The sequence below is a fragment of the Petaurus breviceps genome, unplaced genomic scaffold (genome assembly GCF_028583685.1).
Source record: "Petaurus breviceps papuanus isolate PSGF00001 unplaced genomic scaffold, PetGlider_PUasm1.0 189, whole genome shotgun sequence".
Classification (NCBI taxonomy): domain Eukaryota; kingdom Metazoa; phylum Chordata; class Mammalia; order Diprotodontia; family Petauridae; genus Petaurus; species Petaurus breviceps.
The window spans coordinates 10,718,949-10,743,422 of record NW_027185809.1 but is presented as its reverse complement, the minus strand read 5'-3'; the positions used below and the strand labels follow the sequence as shown (position 1 = coordinate 10,743,422).

Below are 24,474 nucleotides of genomic sequence, written 5' to 3'. Positions count from 1 at the left end.
AGATTGAGGTCCCCCACTAGTACAATTTTGCTACCTATTTCTTCCTCTAACTCCTTAACATCTTCTCTAGGAATTTTGATGCTATACCGCTTGGTTCATATATATTTAGTATTGATATTCTTTCATTGTCAATGGTGCCTTTTAGCAGCATATAGTTTCCTTTCTTATACCTTTTAATTAGATCTATTTTTGCTTTATCTTAGATAAAGATTTGTACTCCTGCTTTTTCAAGTTAGCTAAATTATAATATATTCTATTCCAGCCTTTTACCTTTACCCTGTGTGTATCCCCCTATTTCAAATGTGTTTCTTGTCGACAGCATATAGTAGGATTATGTTTTTTTTATCCATTCTTCTATCTGCCTCCTTTTTATTGGAGAGTTCATCCATTCACATTCTCAGTTATGATTACTATCTGTGTTTTTTTTGCTCCATCCTATTCCCTCCCCTGTTTATCCTTTTATTTCTTCCTATTCCCTTCCCCTCCTTAAGAGTTTTCCTTTTGACTACTGTCTCCCTCAGTATTCTCTCCCTATCAACCCCCCTCCATTTTCCTAACCTTCCCCCTTATCACTTCTTCCCTCCCTTCTAAACTCCACCCTTTCCTTACCCCTTTCCCCTCCTACTGTCTGTAGGACTGGATAGATTTTTATCCTTAATGAAGTATGTTATTCCCTCCTTGAAGAAAATCTGATGAGTGTAAATCTCATCCAATGCTCTTCTCTCTCCCTTCTTTCCCTCTATTGTATTAAATTTTTGTGTCTCTTCATGGTAAAATCCTATACTTAACTGATTTTGTTATTCCCTCCAATGAGAGTAAAGTTCATATAATGTTCATCTCCCTCCCGTCTTTCCTTCTACTATATTATGTTTTTATATGGAGGTGTAGTCTGGCCACTTTGGGATTCTGCCCCCTTGCCTCTGGGTTAGAGCTCAGGCAAGCTCAGCCACTGGTGTCGGGCCATGCTGGTTTCTACACGTTTCACTGATTATGAGAAAGTGTACCTGGGCTTCTGCTGTTAATACTTGCTGGTTCCTCCTCCCTGGGCTTTGGGATCTCTCACTGGTCAGCTGAGATGGGGCTTATTGGGATGCCTCCCACCCTTCACTTCAGTTTCAGCACACCCTCACTCATACCCTTCCTTTAGGACTCCCAAGCCTGCTGCTGGTTCCACTATTTAAGGATTTTGCACTGGGGCAATATTCTCTGGGTTTTCAGGATTGTAGAGAGAGGTTATAGCAGCTAGGGTTTACTCCACCAACTTGGCTCCTGGAAATTCATGTAGGTGATTTTTATACATCCAGGCTGTGGTTTGATATCCCTAGGAGTAGCTGCTGCCAGGAGCCCTGCTCTAGTCTCTTACTCAGCTCCAACAGATCCCTTGTCCTGCAGTGAGAGGTGTGGGAATTGTCCCTGTGGTGGGTGAATCTGCTCACCCAGGCTCATTCTGTCTCTGCTGTGGTCTGGTCTCAGGTCTGTGCTGGTACACCCCGCCCCCCCCCCCCCCCCCCACACACTCTGTGCTCCCCCTGCCCAGCCCTACATGTGCCCTTTCCTGTACACATTATGTCTCCTAGTGGATTCTGCCACTCTAAAATCCATTCAGATTCACTTTTTAGAGGTTACTGACAGAATTCACAGGGGAGTCTAGGTGAGTTCCTGCTTTCACTCTTCCATCTTTTCTTGATCCCTTTTGCCTAAATTCTGTGAGAAATTGGGGATAGTGAAAGGTAGAGAGATTACAGGGATATATTCCAGACAGCTTTGCATAACTTGGGATGCTGAGTTACTGTTCTGATAAGTTGTTGTTCAGTCATTTCAGTCATGTCTGACTCTCCATGACCCACTTTGTGAATTTTTTGGAAGAGCTACTGGAGTGTTTTGACATTTCCTTCTTCCAGCTCATTTTACAGATGAGGAAACTGAGGCAAAAAGGTTAAGTGACTTACCCAGGGTCACACAGCTAGTGCATGTCTGAGGCCAGAGTTGAACTCAGGTCTTCCTGACTCCAAGCCTAGTGCTCTATCCACTGTGCCATCTAGTTTGCCCTATTGCTGTGATATATACAGTACCAAATATTCAGCCACCCATACAACCACCAAGGAGGTCAAATACCTAGCTAATGAACTGCGAGGAAATTGCATTAATTGGATCAATTGTTTGGCACTGTTTAGATAAAAGAGCCAGTGTGATTTTTTCACCAGTCAGCCTTTTTAGGCTATATGGAGATGCTAGTAGAGATGGATACTTGGACAAAGCACTCGATGCTGCAGTGGAAAGAATCCTGGAGTCCAGTGTAAGGTGGTGACAGAATGATAACGCTGGAAGAAACAATCCAGTCAAATGTGTGCTGTTAAACATTTAACAACCAGCTCTTTGGGGGGTAAAAGAGCACACAACACACTTTTGTGTTTAATTTGGATTATTAACAATTTCTTCGTCATTTTACTAAATTTAAACACCTATCAAAGCCATACATCAAACCTTTTGGTAGCATTTGCCAATTTCGGGGGTGTAAATATTCACACTGAAAATTTAACAATAGCCTTGAAAATTTGTTTGAGCAGCTTTAGCATAATTTTGCATCTTGTCCATCCCCACTACCCAGCACAGCATCCCAGTAACTGTGTTTAAGCTACCTAAGCAGCAACGTGGTGAAAGTATTTGCAAGCCTCAAAAGAAAGGAATTATGCATCATAAAGTTATTTCATTTACTTCCATAAAATAAGAAAATAAGGTAAAAATTCCATGAATTAACTCCAAAGAGCTTTAATAATTAGAATTTTTATTCAGAGTCCCTGCTCCTAACTGACTCTATACATCCATACACAGGAAGCACAAATAAATTGATAGGCTTGTGGTTCAGTCTCTGACTACTTTGGGAATCCCCCACAGCATTGACTCTGTCTTATTTCCCCTTAACCACAAGAAGTGGCATGAAATCAGATGGGATGAAGTGAAGGAATAGGACAGGGTTAAAATATGCCACTGGACACTGCAAGAGAAGTAGGGAGGGGAAAGGAAGGTTAGATCTGATACAGAAGAGATGGGAAAGAACTGGGAATAAGCTTCTCTCCTTGAGGGACCCCTACTGCTGGCCTTTATGTCCTCCAACATGAGGAGTCTGTGAGCACTCAATAGCACTGCCTCAGGGCTCTGGAAAGAAGTTGGGGGTTAGTCCAATAAAGTGGGAGAGTAAAAAGCAAAAAGGCTGAAATCCTCAAATACCAGGAGATAAAACCCAAATAAAAACCCAGTGCACATGTGGAGAAGCCAGAAAAGAGGATCCTAAAAACAGAAAGAAGAATAAGGGAAACCTCAAAAAAACCCTCAAAGGAAAAACTCAAAGAAGACTGAGATCATTTATACATATGTATATATATATATATATATATGTATGTGTATATATATAATATTTATTTATATATTATATAAATTATATGAATATATAAGATCTATTAATATAGACAAAATAAGTATATGTTATTTTTAAACAAATAAACAGCTAAGTCATATCAATCCCTATTTACAAATTTGACTATCTGTGCAAAATCTTTTTGCTATAAAACCATTATTCATACTCAGTGTCAAGCATTCATGCATTTCTAGGTAACATAAAATCTTCTCATGATGCAATGGCTCAAATTTATATATCATAATACACATATCATAATACCCACTCCAGGCCCCTGTATGTAGAATGCTTTTAATGAATATAAAATGAATATAATATACAGAAATGAATAAATATAGCATAGAAAGCAATTGTCCAGAATCAGAATCAAGTGAGTTTTGTGTTTCATATCAAGATGCATTTGATGTCTGTCTGTCCATAGCTGCTTTATCAGTCGCAACAGCATGTGGCCAAAGCAGGAAATGTGAAGAAATACAATTGAAATCTAACCTATATTTAGTTATAAATTGCGCCAAAGATTCAGTGGAAAAAGTTTGTTCTTCCAATCTTGTTCTTACATCTAAAGATGCTGATGCAGTGATTACTAAGTGATTGCATTTAAATATAGATCTAGTTGCTATCTAAGAAACTCACATTCTAGGTTGTTGCTTTAAATCCATATGAAAAATTAAAGATGACAAAAATTGTTCACTCTTTATACTCAAAGAGGGCCAATGGCATCACAATATTGGGGTCAAGGTACCATGTATATGACTGTGGCTAATCAATCCAAGATGAGCTCGAAAGGCTCTAACATAGTGCTTTTGAGCATTTGGGATGGAGAAGTGTGCATCTCTAGATTTGTGCACCTCACATTTCTTTTGCTCTGTTGCAAGTTTGTTTTGCTTATAGAGCACAGAGCCTTCTTTGATGAGAGCATGCCATTCTGGGTGGGCTTCCAGCTCCTCTCTTGTTTCAAAATCCATACTAAAGTTCTTTAGAGAGACCTTTTCAGTGTCCTTGTACCACTTCTGACTTCTGTGTCAGTGCTGGCCTTGAGTGAGTATGTAAAGAGGGTAGTACACATTGGTGTCTTCCTATGACCTTGAATTGTCTAATGCTAAAATCCAGTCTATCCTGGACTGTAATCAAAGGTTTTCTATTATTTATTGTTCTAACACAATCTCCACTATACTATAATCCACAGGTGAGGATTCAAGGACAGCATTATTACAGGGATTCAATAGATTCACAGACCAAAGGATACCAAATGCCATCTAATATAAACTGAATGGAGTCATCTAGGTGGCCCAGTGGAGTAAGGAAGACCTGAGTACCTGAGTTAAAATCTGGTCTTACACACTTTCTAGCTGTATGACTCTGGGTCAATCTTTTTTTTTTTATAATAGAGACCCAGACTAGCCTTCATTCTTCTCCCAGCTCAAAGAAGGCTTTGATTAAAATCATGTGTGCCTGGCAATTATTATCATCTCTTTCTACCATCCCTACTTTTTAAAAGTTCCCTTTTGTGTATTTTCTTCCCCCACTAGAATATAAGTTCCTCTAAGGCAGGGACTGTCTTTCTTTGTCTTGTATTTATATTTCCATGCTTAGCACAGTGCCAGGCACATAACAAATGCTTATTTATTTCCTTCTTATTTCCTTTATTTTGAGGTTGAGCCCACTCTCTCCAGGGATCTTTTTTTTTTTTTTGCAGAAAGGGTCAGTATGTCCCAGTTTGAGGAGAATTTTCTGTACTAACAGTTCTCACTATAATTTTTTTAGTAATTCCTTTCTGTAAAAGACAATGAAGTTCAACTGGCTGATTGACAAAGGAGAGCATATTAGAGGGGCTTTAGGAGCTAAAATGTTAGAAGAGAAAACCCCTCAGGGTTACCTCTAGAACACAGAGGGGAATACTAATCAGCTCTGGGGATGGGGACCTCCAAGAAGAAGTGAAATGGAAGAGGTGTCACAGTGGGAATTTTTATGTGATTATTGGTTAAAAGAAAGTTAATAAGCACTTATTACGCACTTACTCTATGCCAGGCACAATGCTAACTCATCATATTTTAAGTAAGTTCAGAAATTATTATTATTAGTAATAGTAGCAGCAGCAGTAATAATAATGAGTCAATATTTACATTACTCTTAAGACATACTTTATACTTATACACACACACGCACACACAACAACACACACACACACTTTGTTAAGAACTTTCTAAGTACTATCTCTGATTCTCCCCATAGCCCTGGGAAGTAGGTGCTATTATTTCCCCCTTTTAACATATGAGTAAACTGAGGGAAACAACGGTTAAATGACTTGCTTACTAGTAAGTATATGAAGGCACATTTGAACTCAGGTTTTCCTGCCTCCAGGCCTAGTTCTTCATTCATTATATCTGCCAGTGGTCTTAGTCATATAGCTAGTGTGCACTAGAACTTTAGTTCTAGTAAAGTAGGACTTTAATGCAAGTCTTTGTAACTCCAATGTTGGTATCTTTGGATTGATGAAATATTCTCTTTAAATGGCACTGTAATAGTCAGCTTTATGAACACAAAGTGCATCTATAGAATCCTGGACAACAGAATCCAAAAGAGCTTGTAGGGATAACTCATGAATACTCAGGGGAGAGAGGCTTCCAAGTTTCCTATTCTATTGCTTCTCAAGAATTGTGTCTAGGAAATTAAAATTCATTCTTTGTCCTCTTGACCCTCTTGGTTTCTAATAAGTTTGTAAGCAGTGTACTAATGACATTAAAATATTTCTACATCTCACAATAGGATCTAACGTAGCAGGTGGCAAATTGTGCTGATTTATCATTATTTGCATTTTTTAATTTGTGGTATTTTTGGCCTTGAATTACTTTGTGGGAGATTATAAATACCATCACAAATATCAATACACAATTCATAATCCATTTTTCATAATATGTTTGGTTAACATTCCATTCATAAACAGAAATCATTAATGTTCTAAAACAGGGTTATAATCGAATACTTGACTTGCTTCCTCCTCTTCTAAACACTTTAGTCTAAGCATCCATTAAAAGAATCTTTATAGCCTGAATTCTCAAAGTTCAAGACACTGTCTATTGGCTCCAATATTATCTCCAGATTCTTGACTTAGGGCATATTTGTTTTGAAATAGGACAAAATATAAATTAGTACATACGAGTATATTAATTAGTATATGCTTGAATTTTCAGTTTGCTTTCTTGAGAATAACAGACACCTCAAAATCCAAGCAGGCATGACTTAAGAAGGTATGGAAGGATCTCTGCTTCCCTATTCCTGCTTCCTTCTCCCTTCCAGTACCATTAATCTTTACTGCAGAACACTGTCCTTCCTTCCCTCCATTCCCAGACACTATTCCAATTACTAAGAAACTTTTCCATCATTCTTGTCTTGACACTGATTTTTAGGCTAGAATGGCTGTTGAATGTATCCACAGAAAAACAATGAATACTAATGAAAAAGAAACCCTCAGGAGTTAAGGACTTGGGACGTCAAAGAATGGATGGTTTTGCCAATTACTGGCTGAGATCCTGGCACATAGTAAGCACTTAATAATTGTATGCCCATTGAGTGAACTTGTTTAGATGAAGTAGTGATATGAATTATTTGTACAGAAGAAAATAATCAGTGTGGAGAGTCCTGTTCAATCATTCAGACCAAGTTTTAATAGCCCACTGTGTCTTCAATAGCAGGTGTTTTAGATTAATTGAAATAAAGTGATTCCTCACTTTGACATAACATTTTGGCTTAGACACAGACATGCTGAAACATCTCTGGATTTTCCAGCTCACACTCACTAAACTTTGTCCTGCCTTGAGCCACTGTTCTTACTAATCCATCAATTAATACTTTTTAGCAATTCCTGTGTATGAGGCCTTGTGATAACCATAGGGGGTGGGGAAGAAAGGAAAAAAGAATTAAAACACTTGAGGAGTTTGTGGTCTAGTTAGATATCATGACATTTTTTGACACGTTCTCCAGTTGTTTTATGTTTTAGGTTTGTTTTCCCCTCTAGCTCGATTTTAAACTCTTTTAGGTCAGTGACCCTTGCATTTCTTATTGGACTCGATAGTGTCTCACATGCTATGTGATAGAATCATAGCATACAAATCTGGAAAGGACCTTGGAGATCATGTAATCAGAAATTGAGGTTTGGAAAGGAAAGTTATTTACCCAAGGTGACACAGCAAATAAATGAAAGAAATAGGTGTTGAACCCCTGACTCAGGGTATTTTTCTTGAATTTTACCATTTCTATGCTAGCCTCCAGGCTCAAATCTCCATATGCTTACTGGACATCTCAAACTGAATTTCTAAGACATTTTTAATTCAATTATGTCCCAAACTGTATTCACTATCTTTTCCCCCAAATCCTCCTCTCTTCCAGACTTCCCTATTATTGTCAAGGAGATTGGCATTGTACTAGTCATCTAGGCTCACATCATCCTTCGGTCCTCACTGTCTCATTCCACCCATAGCCAATCACTTTCCAAATCCTGTCTCTTTACCTTTGTAACATCACTCACATAAACCTCTTTCTCTCCTCTGACATTGCTACCACCTGATGTAAACTGGCCTTATCTCATGCCTGGACTATTGCAATAGCATCCTGGTTGATTTATCTGTCTCTTATCTCTCCCTACTCCAATCCATCCTTCACTCAGTTATTAGATTGATCTCCCTAAATCCCAATGACTCATTAACTCCAGGATCAAATATGGAATCTTTGGATTGGCATTCAAAACCCTTCATAGCTTACTCACTCACTTCTACCTTTCCAGTCTTCTTACACCTTACTCCTCAATCCCACTCTTACATACTCTGTGATCCAGTGACAATGGCTTTCTTGTTATTCTTCTCTCAAGACCCTCCATCTCCCTACTCTGGGAACTTTCAGTGGGGATTCCCATTCCTGGAACTGTCTCCCTCCTTATTTCTGTCTTTTGTTTTCAGCTAAAGTCCTATCTTTTGTAAGAAGCCTTTTTCAGTCTTCTTTAGTCTTAGTTCCTTTACTCTGAAAGGACTTAGAATATATCCCATGTATGTCATTTGTACATAATGATTTGCCTATTATCTCCGCCATTAGACTAGGAGACCCTTGAGTTCAGGGACTTTTCTCCCCTCTTCTTTGCATGCCTAGTACTTATTACAGTACCTACTTTTTGGTAAGCACTTAGTAAATGCATATTGACTTGGCTCCATGGCACCTAGCACAGGTCCAAACACACAATATTGACTGGATTTTGACTGAACGAGTCATGTAGGGTATTAATGGCCAACTTCCTTGGCCTTTTGAGATTCAGGGAACCTGGAAGTATCACCTGGAGAAATATTTCCAAATTGGTCCTTGTGGATATTTCCATTCTAGCACATTGTAGCTATGTTCCATATTCCTGAAGCACACCCATTAAGTTTCCAGTCAAAAAATCCAGTAGAATGTTTCTTCCATCAATAGTTACCAAAGATCACAAACCACAGGAGGGGAAATTCCTTATATCAGTAGGTGAACATACTATTTATTCAGAAGTAACCCTTTGATGACGGGTAAACTTCTAAGTGATTTTTGGCAGAATGAAGAGTAAAATTCAAGAAGAATCAAGAAATATTGGAAATAACACTTGAACAGCTGCACAATTTTCAGCAAGCAAAAAAACAAAAAAGGATCACCAGCAAGCATGTAACTAAAATTTATTAGGGACCTTAACAGTAGCTGTACTGCATGTTAACTCAAATGAAGTTTGTAATCTGCATCACTTAAAAAAAAAAAAAGCTCTCATGGATTGCTGCTGCTTAGCTGAGAAGAGTAGTCATTCCCATGAGTCTTTCAATTTAAAAAGCATGGAAGATGACTGATGACATTTACAATGATATCTTCTTAAGCAGTTCATGATACTTGCTAAATTATGTAATATACTGATGAATAGTTGAATATTTTTGCTGAATGTACTCATTAAGTACATTTGAGAACACATTCCCTGGATCTCCCACTAAGGTATTCTCTCAAACCCCAACAAAAAAAGAAAAAAAAAACTATAGTGTCAAGACTACACCTGCAATATTAGCCAAGTAAGTAAAAAATTCCTAAAGGAACACTTGAACATTTATCTTATGTCTCTGTTGGTAATCTGAAAATCCCCATTTCAAACAAAAGGAACTGCTAGCAAATAAGTAAATTTGATAGAATAAAAAATCACAAAATAACAGAATTTTAGAGTTGTAAAGAAGCTCAGAAGCCATTTAGAACAACTCATGCCTAAACGTTAATTGTCTTTACAATTACCTGAGAAGTGGTCCTTCAGTACCTTCAGTGAAGGAAAATGCATGACTTTCTCAGGCCGTCTACTCCATTTTTGTATAGACCTAATTGTTAGCAGCTTTTTCTTTCATAAATTCTAAAATTGCTACATTCCAACTTCTATCGTTATTGTGCCTAAAACAAAGCAGAATACATCTAGTCTCCATTTTTCATAAAAACCTTCCAATTACTGAAGATAGCTCAGTCTTATCCTCACTGTCTTTTCTTCTTTAGATTAAGCATGCTTGTTCCTTCAGCTGATTCTTAACATGGCACGAAATCAAGGTCCTTCATTGTCTTGATTGCTGTCCTCTGGACACATCACTGTCCTTTCAAAAATGGGGCACCCAGGACTGATTTTACACTTGTTCTTATTTTAAAGCAAGGCTGCAATGTTGAAAGGTGTCTTTTCAAGGCTAGTGGTATTAGCAGTTATCTCTGGCCCTCATGTATCCTTTCATTTCTATAACTATATTCTCATTAATAGGAAGAGATGAGACTAGATGACCTCTGAGGGATCTTGTCTTTAAACCTGTGATCCTATGGTTCTAAGTAATTTCGAATTCTAGGTCTTAGGCCTCTTAAAGACACAGAATTTCAAATTTTCAGTAAAGGAGATGAATGTTCTATATATGGTCCCAATTGTTAGTTTACTATTGTTTCAATTGTATTAGACAGAATCTGTCTCAGTTAATTACATAACTTTAAATGAAAATTGCAGTAATTATCCAGAGAAATCATTCCAAAGAATATTTTCCCCTTAGATTATTTAGATATTTTAGGTAAAAATATTTCCCAGGACAGAAATAGATTGACAAATAGGCATCATTCAACTCAAATTATCAAACATTTATTAAGCATCCACTATATTAAAGCCTGGTGTTAAGCTGTATGAGGGACACAGAGATGAAATAGGACTTTTGCTTCTCACTGAGTGAGTGTGATCCCTTAACCCCAGATACCCTGGCAGGTTCACTGTACATTGGCCTCCCTCATATAATAATAGTTCCTAACTTGTTTTATGCTATTTACTCTCCCCAGTATTGTGTCCCCTTGCCTGCTACCTCTCACAACCTTCCAAGCGCATCTCAATTCTCACCTGCCCCAGAAAGCCCTTCTTGACAATTCCAACCTATGGTGATCCCCTCTTTTTCTCCTTTAGGACTTTTTTGTAGTACTCGCTAGAACACATATTACTTTGTGACAGCTCTTCCCCTAATAATTAGTGTCTTCTTCTCCCAAATTACCTTGTATTTATTTTGTATACACATATGAATGCAAAAGTTCTATGGGGGCACAGTAAAGAGAGCGTCAGATCTGGAGCGAGAAAGATCTAAGTTCAAATCTAACCTCAGACACTTACAAGCTGTGTGACCCTCAGGAGAGTCACTTCACCTCTCCCTGCCTCAGCTTCCTCTACTGTAAAATGGGATAATAATAGCATTTACCCCCCAGGATTACTGTGAGGATAAAATGAGATGATATATGTAAAGAACTCTGAAACCCTTAAAGCACCTTTAGTGCTTTAGGTAATTTCCTTTAGGGCAGGGGCTATTTTAATTTTGCCTGGCACATGGAAGGTACTTAGTACTTGTTGATGAAGTTTATCTTTACAACTCTCCTGAAAGCTTTGTGCAGGCATCACTGCACCCCTGTGCTGTCTCTGGAACCTCAGACAAGGTTATGTAAATGGGAAATCACTCTGCCAAGTTGTCTCTCTGACATGTGATACAGAAATATTATGGAACTTGTCAGGTTTGATTGGCTCTTTTACAGTGTCTTTCTGACTGTTCAGTATACTTTTCAGGCAAGTAAAAAGAAATCATTTGCCCTTCCATTGCTGTCCAGCCACAGGGCCACCTTCCACTGAGTGTCTCCCCTATAGGCAGCTCCTATGAATATTGGATACACCTGGAAAAGAACCTTCAGACAACTAGACAGAAATGAAAGAGTTTTGTAAATTTACCCTAAATTCAGTCTCAATGTTGGCCAGTCTGGCTAACTCATTGCTTAACTCTAAGGCAGTAAGGACAGGATCTTCACTGGACAGAGATAAGTGGGCAGCGCCGGCTAATCCTTTATATGCATTCATTCTGGATCTTGAGTGGCTGAAGCAGTCTTTTCTCTGCTTTTCAGCACATTCATTACACTTGCAGAAATAGCCATAGGGCCTTTCAATACAGGCCCCTTTAAGGAGGAGAATGTGCACAATTTCATACTCCTGGCAGTGGGCAGCCAGGATGATGGGGGTGATGTCATGAGAGAAACGGGTTCCATCTTCATCATAGGCATAAAAATCATCATCCCATAGTTCCTGTTCTAGGGGATTGAAGGTCAGTTGCTGCCCCTGGGCAAAGGCTGGGTGGTTCAGTATTGCCTCAACAATCCGCACGTAGCCTTTGCTGATGGCCAACAAGAGGGCATCACCAACTCTGGCCAGGTTTTCCTCTTTTGGCTGCAATTCTGTCACTTCTAGGTGCTCATTTCCCGTTGCTAGCTGCAAGGCATTTTGTCCCTTGTAGTCAACACAGTTGAAGTTTAGTGTTTTGGATTCCTCCAGCATCTTCCTGACCACTGGAATATTACTATAATCATCAGATTCCAACAAGTGTTCTTCCTCCATGGTCAGACTTGTCCCCTTCTCATTAAACATGTAGGCTGGGCCTCGGATAGCCTACCTCCTTCCCTTCTCCCAGAGAGTCGTGTGTCTGTGGTGCATGTTTTTAAAGTTGCTGTTTTCCAACCTGTATTAAAATGAGATGAAGTCAATTAATTATTTTCTCAATGACTTATAGATACCCGTGAGGCCGCAAATAGTGTTGAAAATATTTGCACTTATAAGCCTCTCCAGGTAAATACGAAGACCGTCGGCTCCTGGTTTCTTATAGCACAATAGTATTCCATATCATGCATATACCACAACTTGTTCAGCCATTCCCCAATTGATGGGCACCCCCTTACTTTCCAATTCTTTGCTACCACAAAAAGAGCTGCTATAAACATTTTTGTACATATGGTTCTTTCTCTCATTTCTATGATCTCTTTGGGATATAACCCTAGCAGTGGTATTGCTGGATCAAAGGGTATGAAAGTATTTATAGCCCTTTGGGCATAATTCCAGATTGCTCTCCAGAAAGGCTGGATCACAACTCCACCAGCAATGCATTAGTGTTCCAATTTGCCCACATACTGTCCAGCATTTGTCCATTTTCCTGTTTTGTCATCTTAGCCAATCTGACTGGTGAGATGTGGTACCTCAGAGTTGTTTTGATTGGCATTTCTCTAATCAATAGTGAATTAGAGCATTTCTTCATGTGCTTATAAATAGCTTTAATTTCTTTCTCTGAAAACTGCCTGTTCATATCCTTTGACCATTTATCAATTGGGGAATGACTTGTATTCTTATAAATTTGACTCAATTCTCTGTATATTTTAGAAATGAGTCCTTTGTCAGAGACATAGGTTGTAAAGATTCTTTCCCAATTTCCCACCTCCCTCTTAATCTTGGTTACATTGGCTTTGTTTGTACAGAAACTTTTCAATTTCATGTAGTCAAAATTATCCATTTTACATTTTATAATGTTCTCTAATTCTTGTTTAGTCATAAAGTCTTTCCCTCTCCACAAGTCTGATAGGTAAACTATTCCTTGTTTTAGGAGACTGCTTACAGTCTCAACCTTTATACCTAGATCATGCACCCATTTAGACTTAATTTTGGTATATTGTGTTAGATAATGGTGATGCTGAGTGAGAAGAGTAGAACCAGGAGAAATTTGTACACAATTACAGACACAACATATGTGTGATGACCAACTTTGATAGACTGGACTCTTCTCAGCAATTCAGTGATATAAGTCAATCCCAAAAGACTCATGATGGAGAGAAATATGTGCATCCAGAGAAAGAACTAGAAAAAACTAAGTTTATGTCCAGGTGCAAGCAAAATACCTGATCTTTTTCCTTCTCTTATTTGCTTTTATGTCCTCTACCATTTTTTCATTCCAGCTTGTACAATCCGTTCTTATAACCTGACTAATGTATAATGTGAAAGTATTTACAGATCCTATACTTGACTATAAGCCACCATGGGGCAGGGAGGGTAGGGAGGGGGACAAAGTGTGAAACTCAAGGAATTGTGGAATTGAATCCTGTAAAATAAAAGGAAACAAATTGATAAAAAAAAGAAAAAGAAAAAAAAATAAAATATTTGCACTTAAAAAAAATAAGATTTTAAGGGATCATGGAATTCTTATATTTTGTAACTAGGCCAAATCATGTATTTCATCATGGGAGATATGTACTGAATTTCCTCTTATCCCATGTGTTAGTGTTTTATGATTTTGGGTCTTTTTATCCCTTTTGCAACACCTAAGAACGAGGTTTGGTTGAGAGTGTCATTAGGGGTGGGAGAGAATGAACATGTGAAAATCCCATAGGTCATTTTACCCCTCCGCATTCTCTTTACTTAGTGATGAATCCTTAAAGAATCAAGTTTTGTTTCTCTGCACCCAAGTCCAGAATGCACAAGTTATATGTTCCTGACATCACATTCCCACCTTTGGATTAAATACCTCTATATTTGAAGAGCTGAAAACATTTCTGAAAACTTTACAAACTGTAAGTATGGAGACAACCTCATGCTGTATTTGAATAAATTATGTCCTAGGCCTCTTAAGGAAGATGCAGGTGGAAACCTCTCTCAAAAGATGAGAATAAAGCCCACTGCTTTCCTTTTTCCTAATAGTTAGCCTTTAATTTCTCTAAACTCCACAGGTTGTTAAAACTACTTTACAAGACAAGAGGAAGACTTCTGGGTCATTGAGTAGTAGAAACTTTCTCTGTCACAACCTCTCAGACTATGATCAACCAAAAAACATTTATTAAATGCCTACTATGTACTATGTATTACCACTAGGTGCTGAGCTTATAAAATAGAAATCATGTACAAATATTAATTTCTAAAGTCCCTGGCACATAACTGACACTTAATATAGGCTTATAATTTTTTTTCAAATTTTCTTTTGCATTTCTACCTATTAATCCCATTCCCATCGTCAATATAACATAAGTGACCAGATAGTAACTAAAGAATCTCTGACCTAGCCACTAAATACCAGAAACATATGTTCCTCATATTTAGTGGCTAGGATATATATATATATATATATATATATTTAAATTAAATATATTTACATTCATAATTTTTATTATTAATAATTTAAATATATTTAATAATTTAAAAACCAGAATAATAGAATTTCTGAGTTGAAAGGCCTTCAGTGTCCATCTAGTTTGGCTCACCCAAATAAGAATTCCTTCTATAACATATCTAACAAGTGTTCATAATCTCTCCCCCTAGCACATTCATTTTTTGTTCAGTTCTAATTAAGAGGTTTTCCTTACATCAAGCCTATTTCCCTCTTTGCAAATTCTGCTGATTGCTCCTAGTTCTTTCTTCTGAGGTCAGACACAACAAGGATAATTCTCCTTCCATATTAAAATCCTTATAATACTTTCTTTGCCCCAATTCTTCTCTACTTCAGGTTAAATACTCTTTGCTTCTTCAACTAATTTTCATGATTCTTCCACTCATCCTCATGGCATGAAATAAATCAAAAGTTCCTTTATGATCACAGTCACTGCTTCAGGACACCCTCCAGGTTATCAATGTCCTTCAACATAAAATGTTTAGATTTCAACATGATACTCTGGACTTGTGTTGACCTCAGCAGAGTATGATCAAACTACGACCTCCATGATCCTAGAAGGATTCTCTTTTTCCTGATTGCTGCTTCAAACTGTAGATTCAATGACTGAATAATTAAATGATATTTTAAATATTGAACATATATTTAAATGTTAAATAGAAAAAAGAAATCATAAAAATATCCAAACCTTCTGTCTTTGACCCCTATTCCCCAAGTCCTCATTCTGTGGCAATTAGAAATATGGTGTTTTTGACTTCCATATTTTAATTAATCTTTACTTTTGAGCCTTAATTACATTTTGACTTCAGTAATGAATGAAACAAGTTTCAAATCCTGTTATACTTAGAGACTGTTCTCTCCTGTTCTTTCTTATTATTCCACTAAATTCTGCAAATTATATTCATGTGTTTTGGGATCCATGCATAAGAAAGTCAGTCAGTATAGTTGATAAGATAACCTTTTCCCTTGTTTTAAGGAACAATTGAGTCACTCATTCAGAACAGAGAAAAAAAGGCAAAAAAATTCTGCATTTCCCTCAGTAAGAAGTATTTCTAAGGTCACTTTCTTTCCTGAGGTAGAATGAAGATGTTCCTTGTTGAGTACATGAAATTATTTTATACTTCCCTTTCCTCATGGAAATTTCCTGTCAGGTTTTAGAGGTAAGAGACAAGAACTTTATTTAATCCCTCGTTCTGACACTTCTTATCTGTGTCATTGTGAACTAGTTATAGGGAATTTAGGGCCCTCTGCTCCAGCCTCTTCATTTTTAAGATCAAGAAACTGAAGCTTAGAGAGATTAAGGGACTTGCCAAGAGTCACATAGGCATTAAGTGGCAGAGCTGGTATTCAAATTTAGGTTCTATTCCTCCAAGTTAAGTGTTCCAAGCTTAATATTTTTTCTACTATGCCATGCTGCCTTTCTGAAGTTAGTTTCCTTGTCTAAAAAAAGAAACCCTTATATTGGATTACTTATCTCTCATGGTCTTTGTGAGGAAAGTCCTTTATAAACCTTGAAATGTGAGTTCTAATTATTGTAAAAGGTTCAAGGTCAGAGGCTAGTTTTCTGATTCTGATCAAGTCATTCTAGCCCAGGGGGAAATTGTTTAATTGTGATTTCTTTTTTTCCATTTGCAAAAGAAGCTCAAAAGGAAGATATAAGGAGTAAAATGAGGAGCTGTAAAATTCTTTGAAAAGAAGGAGTAGGGGCGGCTAGGTGGTGCAGTGAGTAAAGCACCGGCCCCGGAGTCAGGAGGACTGGAATTCGGTTCTGGCCTCAGACACTTACACACACACACACACACACACACACACGCACGCACACACACACAACTAGCCATGTAAACTTGGGCAAGTTACTTAAACCCAATCGAATACATATAAAATTATTGATCTTATTACTCCTGGCATTCAAAAACCACTTCAAAGTTTGAGGGAGAGAGATAACCTTATGTCCAACATATGCCAGTCATTATATTAAACATTTTACAATCATTATATTATTTTGATCCCATAACAACCACTATTATTTTCCCTTTATAAATTCAGGAAACAGATAAAACAGAGATAAGATACATTTTTGCAACTGGAACAGGGAAGTGCAGGGTTTACCTGAAGCAGATGTTCCCCACAGGCCTGATCCATCTACCTCTCCCTTTCCCACAACTGCAAAAGGTACTGAGCCTGGGGCTGTTTGCAACTGCTGGGCCAAGGTGAGCAGAATGTACAGGACCTGGGTGAAATTTCCAAGCTTTGCCTAGAAGGGTACTACAAAGTGCCCAGGGGCACAAGCAGTTAGGTCTACCGCCAGTGTGTGAGTGTTTTCCCTCCTCTCCTTTTGCCAGGTGTGAAAGGGTGACCTACAATTCTCCTGCATTCTCCTCTCCTAATCTGACCTGGGGTAAGAGAAGTTAATAAAAAACTGGTGGCTGTTAAAAAAAAAAACAATCCCCATACTGAGATACTCCTTTAACTCTAGGGAGGGAGTGGGGAATGCTGAATGATCTTGACTAGGGGTAGGTGCTTTCAGTAAGGGTGACTGTCTACCTACAGTTTCTCCAGACATCCCAATATAATCAATTTCTTACATCTTAATGATTAATTTTCAGAATCTGCTAAGATGTTTTTTAGCTATATCTAACTTTTCATTGTAATTGTAGGTTAGCCAGACCAGAAACTACAAGGAAAAGAGTCTTACAGATTTGTCTGTTTTTCTAGCTGCAGCTCTTAGAAATGCCTGCATATAAATCTTACAATATAACAAACTCATTCACAGCAGACATAATATGACACAGACACACACACACACACACACACACACACACTGACAGACAAAGTGACAGGACAAATACAAAGTCCACATTTAATGACAATAAGAGGGGGAATTAGAGACTTATTACAAAACTCCATCATGAAGTTTGCTATTCTAGATGTTTTGTTGGCCTTTAAACTTAATTTGGTTTAAGATAATGTAACTTTGACAAATGACAAGATAGTGGAGATCTGCATTCTCAGGATGTCTCTGTCTTCCCTATCTGGAAAGTATCCCCAAGAGCATTTCAGAATTTCCAAGCATCGTGTCACAAAGTGGGGAGAAATACCTATTCCCGATCTTATCTGATCTTTCAAGTTGCAGGAACAGGAAAGCAAAGCAAAGTAATCTGTTTGATTAATTCAGACTTAGGATAAATTTGATATTTAATGATTATCAGCACACATACATAACTGCATTACAGGGCAATGAGAAGAGGGGAGGGGAGCAGGACATGCTGGGGGATCCTGGGAGTTGGGGGGAGATGAAGTGTTTTTATCTTCTGTCTTCCCTAAATTAGTGCAAGAAACCCCAGGATATTGGGGTGGCTAGGTGGCACAATGAATATAGGGCCTGGAGTTAGGAGGACCTGAGTTCAAATCCAGCCTCAGACACTTGACACAAAAAAACTAGCTGTGTGACCTTGGGCAAGTCACTTAACCCCCAATTGCCCTACCTTGCCCCTCCAAAAAAAGAAAAAAAAAAACAAAAAGAAACCCTAGGGCAGCAGACCTGTAAAAAGTTTTTATTTGTGGGAAGGGCAGAGAAACTACAGTTACAGGTTATGGTATTTACAAAGATTTATAAGAGTTTACACTTATGAGATTCACAACCAAAGTGTGTGCACAAGAGACCTCCATATCTCTGCTGCTGCTGCAAGGAGCTGCGGGACCTGAGGCTGGGTGGCTGGAGCACACCATGAATTAGAGGTACCCAGAGCCCTGCTCCATGGACTTTCCTCAACCCCTTCCCGGAGTAGGAAAGTAGGGATGCCACTGTGCAAATACACCTCTTACTGGTGCCAGCACTGTGCTGCCCTCTGAGGTGAGGGCCATAAGGCTGGCTGGATTCTTGGGATGGAAGGAGGTACCCCTAAAGGCAAAGCAGAGAGAAGGGTATAGGTCTAAGTGGGACCTCAAACCCAGGCACAGGACTCTGTGACCTTAGTAGGTCTCTCTGGCTGGGGAAGGGCAATGTGCTCCAGTACAGGAGTAGGGGGATGAGCTGGGGAGCCAGAGTGGCAGGTGGGGGGAGGGTAGAGGTACCACCCTCTAGCAGCTCCACTACAGCAGGGGGCACAGAAACAGTCACAGGCTCAGAGATACTCAGGGCCATGGGTGGGGCAGGGCTTGTCAGATCTTGAGGAGGGGAGATGGCTTCAGAGATGAAAGAAGCAGAAGGGGCTGGGGCATAAGACTGGTAGGAGGGGCAGGGTCCCCAGGGTTAGGGCTGCTGCAAAGGAAAGTGAGGGGACCAAAGTCAAGGCCTCTCAGCCCCTCCAGGCATCCAGGGGGACTGAAGTCCAGGTCTTTGCCATCATCCTGCCAGGCTGACACCTGGTGTGGGGAGATCCCACCACCTCCCCACTGCCTACAAAGAGGGGCTGCTGGAAGATGGAGATGATGTGGTGGATGAAAAGGTCTCAGAGAAGCCATCTAGGCCTGGAGTCCCAGGGAAAGCATCACTGATGGAAAGGGGCTGGCACAGCCAGTGGAACCTCTGCAGGCCATCTCTGCTGTCCTGGGATGACAGTGACTCTTGGCTCTTGGCTGATCGCACTGGGCCACCTGAGGGCGGCTGGGACCCTTGACTGTAGAGAACTTTCAGGAGTCCCCCGGCTCTGCTAATGAAATGTTCTCCCCCCCATGTTATTACCTGAAAGGTTACAGGGCAGATAAGCATGAGGATGTATACACTTATATTAGATGTAGAGAACTTTTGGGGTCCCTTGGCCCTGCTAAAGGAATATTCCCCTGCCCTATACAATTACCTGCAAGGTTACAGGGCAGATAAGCAAGAGGGCATGTAATCTTTCTTTTGTTTATGCCTCTGGATATGGTCCTAGGATATTACCCTAATAAATAAGTAACCTTAAGCAAGGGAAAATAGTAAACAAGATTAAGGGAGGGTCCTTGTGCATTGTCTGCATTCTTTCGGGGTGTCTACATTCTTAAGTCACATAGACCTTCTGTTGGGGAAGGGATATAAACTTTGTGAGTCCGTTGCATCTTTGGCTCTGTAGGAAATGGTCCTGTAATAAACAGACTATTGATTACACCCCCGCCTTGTTATTCTCACTGCTCACTAGCCCACCAACTGTGATGGCCACAGTACTTGACCAGCCCCATGCCAGGGCAGGGGCTTCTTTCATTTCAAGGAGGGGCCTCTCCCCAGGGTGAAGAAGGTCTTCCACACTCTGCCACCTGGTTTCCTACTTTTCTGTCCAAAGACCCCCTTCCTCTTATTTTCTAATAAACTAGGAGCCTTGGCCCCCTGTCCAGACAGCTGACCCTGTGCCTGAGCCTGTAATGGGAATGTAAATTTGTAAGATCTTCCCTGCCCCTAGGCTAAAGTGCACCTAGAGCCTGGGGTAGGAGGCTTGTTTTTCAGTAGATACTTCTTGATTGGCCAGTGGGTCAATAAGGTTGTTACATTCTCTGAGCCAGGAGAAGGCTATATAAGCCCTGATGTGAGGCTTTGTTTTGGGGCTCACTTTGAGAAGTGTTCTGTGATTTGATCAGATGAAACTCTGGAAAGCTGTTGTCCAGAGTCCCCTGGCTTTGAAACCCAGATGTTGTTTGGTATGGATGTAATGGTTGGACAGTTTGGAAATCTGTCTACTTGATCTGTTTTTGTCTTGATAATTCTGTCTGTATACTTTGAAGTTCAGGGTGCTGACCTGTTCCTCCTGAACTAGGTAAACGATACATATTTGACTGATTAAAGTAAGCTTGTTAACCCATTTTGAGTTGCTTTCCTTTATCAAAGATCCAAGAACCTGTGTTGGCAGCCCACCCTGGGAACGCTGGGGTGCTTGCTGCTACAGAGCCTGAGCCTCCTCTGGGGAGAGGAGGTGAGTAGAGGGTCTGCTGCCTGCAAGGAACTTGGACCTGGAGAGGAGACAGCAACCTGCAGGATCTCGTCCTGCCGAAGAACATCCTGGTAGAACATCCATATGGCTGATAAGAAACTCCACAACCACAGACTGGACTCTAATTTCATGGAGGGCCCCACCAAGCCCTATTGACAACAGCTCCTTTGCGAGAAACAGGTTGGGACACCACAAAATGGTCAGATTTCCAGGGGGCATTCCGGTGTTGGCACTGTGCTAGACCATCTGAGAGACGTGTCACAGCAGGTACTCCAGGGTCTGGTAATGAGGTGGGAGCAGCTGCTTGATCATATCTTGTATACAGGGCTGTAGTTCCTCCCCAGGCACAGATATGGCCTCAGTGAATTTTCCTGAGAGCTGATAGGTGAGCACGGGTTTAGGTAGATCTCAGCTCTGGGATCCGCTCACTGTCAAACTCCTGCCTCAGTTTCTGGATGGTGGAAGAAACACGTGAGAGGCTGTAGATTCCATCCACAACCCCATGGGCCCAGATGAAATCGTGTAGAACTTGGGGAACATCTTGACCAGAGTTGCTGAGATGCTCCCCAAGGTCACAGCCAAAGACACTGAGGGAGGATGTCCCGCTGCCTTGGCCACTGACGAGATGGGGGAAGTGAATGAAAGAAGGAAGGAGGCCTGCAAGCTTTCCTCTGGGCTGGGGCACTGTGGTGAGGGAGGTATGACCCTCCCTTAGGGGAGCTGGGATGCTGGACAGTTGGGTCGCCACAATCACACTGTCTCCCTGGGCAGGCAAGGGGCCCAGAGGCCCTCCTCTTTGTCTTCCTCCTTGTCCTCCTCCTCAGACCAGCACCTCCTCTGCTGCTGCCACTGCCTCAGTGTCTTCCTCCACTGAGTCTCAGCAGCTTCTCTGCATTAGCTCTGCTGGCGCCATGGCAACACAGTGGCAGCACAATGGGGAGAGGGGCTTGATGGCCTTGCCAGGGCCCCAACCTTTGTCTTGCATATTAACAGAAGGAAAATCTCTTCCTCTTCTCTCTGTTGTTTTGTCATTTTTGTATTCAGTTGCTATATATTTTTTATCTTTCTAGTGTATCTGTTTTCCAGGGGATTTGCAAATAAAATAATGTCTTCAGGTAATCATTTTCTTCCTAGAAATCACTCCAGCACCTCTTTTAATTGTTCTTGTATTTTGGTGGTCAGGTTTTTGGATGTATCATGTTCTTGGGAAAGCCATAGTTCTTTAAATTGTCTATTTGTCCTTTCTTCAGGATCAGTATATTTTACTTTACAATCACATTTTATTTTAATATTATTGGTTTTTTGCTTTTCTTCCTCCAGATTGTCCTCCATTTCTCTGCATTTGAATTCCCAATTAGTTACTCTATTTTTGCTTTCTTTGGTATGACTTGCCATCAAGGATTCAAGTTGTTTCTATTCTGCTCATTATTTCTGCTATGGAGGCCTTAAATTCTGTTTTCACTGTTATTATTTCTCTTTTCAACCAATTTGGGAATATCCTGATGTTGGTCTGTGCTCTCTTGAGAATCCAGAGCTAGAACTAGGAAGTTTGGAAAACCTGAGTTTAAATCTGGCCTCAGATTTACTACCTTCGGGAGCCCAGGCAAGTCACTTAACTTCTGTCTTGCCTCACTTTCCTCAGATATAAAATGGGGGCAATAAAAGGACCTACCTCCCAGAACTTTTGTGAGCATCAAATGAAATAATGTATATAAGGCACTTAGCACAGTGCCAGGCACAGCATAGGCATTGTCAATAATCTGTTCCCTTCTCAGTGAATTGGAGAGCTCAGCATCAAAAGGCACACTGAGACTGCATAGGATCTTCTGCCTCATCAGGTTTATTTTCTTTTGTGTTGCAAAATTTATTTATAGATGTCTAGACTCTTAACTCAGTTGGAGGTCGTAATAGTAATGTAATTTGAAATTCCTTTTGTATTGCTAAATTGAGAGGTACTTAGCACTTAGTTCTAATTAAGCCTCTGTTAAAGAAATAGAAGGTATGAACTCACATATATATATATATATATATATATATGCCCTCACATAAATTTAAAGTCATACCTCTCAAAATATCTATTCAAATGATGTATTTAGGAATGGGAGTCAATGGGACAGTGCTTATTGCATCCCTCTGCAACTAAAACTAATAGATTAGCTCCACTTTTACCTTCTTGCATATAATCCCCAAAACTTTGTTGTACAAAACGACTCTGATTAATAACTATAAGTTTCAAACAATCTGTTATCTATCCCTACTCCTCTGGCCCCTTCGTCACTGATTCTGATCATCCAAGATACTTGTGATTCTCCCATTTCTTGGGTGAATCTTTTAGTTAACTGTCCAATTTTCATCATTAGTTTAAATTGTTTGGTTGATATTTCAGTCCATACCAGTCCTGTTATGGCAATAGGAGTTGCACGTTTGAATTTATCAGGTTTTCCATATATAAAGGAGATCTCCAGTATCTATTAATGCCCTAGTTACAGTAGTTGGTCCATTTTTCCAATACATGGTTAAACTGATAGGAGGTCTGTAATCTCGTTGGTTTGACCTATTTCCTATTCTCCCCAAAGGTATTACGAACTTGGATACAATAATTCAGGAGAATCTGTAGGGGCAGTTCTTACTTCCCTATTCCATCTAATATTATGTCCCTTTTCTCGGTAAATCTTATATAGTTCATTAGTTGGAATAACATCTTAATAAAGCAGTAAACAATTCTTTCCTCGTTAATATATTCTGACTTTGAATCTGCTGGTTATTTGCTCTTCTCTCTTGAGGAAATTCATCTTTTCCCCACTCCCCTAAGTCACCTACCTGTGAAATCTTATCCAGCACCTCTAAAAGAGGGACCGCTATTTCCCCAATTAGTTGAGTCAGAATTATGTGCTTATAAACAAGGGGAGAAATCTTCACTCTTATATTTCTCTGAGAAATTGTTAAGGGAACACTATCATAAGCATCGGCATCTCTGATCATTATTGCAGTTTTCGTGACCTCTTCCTTTAACTTTCTCATATAGTCTCTAAGTGAATACCAGGGTCTATCTCCACTAGGCCACATAGAGTCAGTGGGATACTGCTGACTGCATCCCACTGCAACTAAAGTTAACATATCGGTTCCATTGTTACCTGCTTGTACAAGGTAATCCCTAAAAGTTTGTTGTACAAAAGCATTCTAGCACCTATACATTTCAAACAATCTATGTTATCCATCCCTACTCCTCCAGCCCCTTCATCATTGATTTTCACCATTCAAGATACTAGTGATTCTCCCATTTTTGGGGGTGAAACGACTTAAAATACCTTTGACCTCCTACTGAATAAAATCCTCAATTACTTCCCACTGTGTGCCCCCCCTGATTCTCCTGTTTTCTTCTTAGTATTGGACAGCTCTGATAGTCTTAGAAGCCAGAGCCAAAAGTACAATATATAATAGTAGTTCACATATATATGGCTTTAAGCTTGGCTTTATATAGATTATCTCATTAGATTCTCACAATAACCATGTTAGGGAGTTGCACTTACTGCAATAAAGTCAAGAAACAAGGAAGGTAAGGATTACAGTCACCATTAGTACCAATTTACCAAAGTTAAAGGAACCATAGCATGATAGAAAGAAGGTCAAATCTGAGTTCAGTAGACCTAGATTGAAA

General features: G+C 39.7%; 2 pseudogenes; both read right to left on the bottom strand.

Annotated features, from left to right (window-relative positions):
- LOC138164134 (short transient receptor potential channel 7-like) overlaps positions 1-13,701 on the bottom strand; it is a 38,132-nt pseudogene extending 24,431 nt beyond the window's left edge.
- Positions 13,702-18,817: 5,116 nt separating this feature from the next.
- Positions 18,818-23,798, bottom strand: LOC138164133 (rho GTPase-activating protein 33-like; annotated as a pseudogene).
- Between the last annotated feature and the right edge of the window lie 676 nt (positions 23,799-24,474).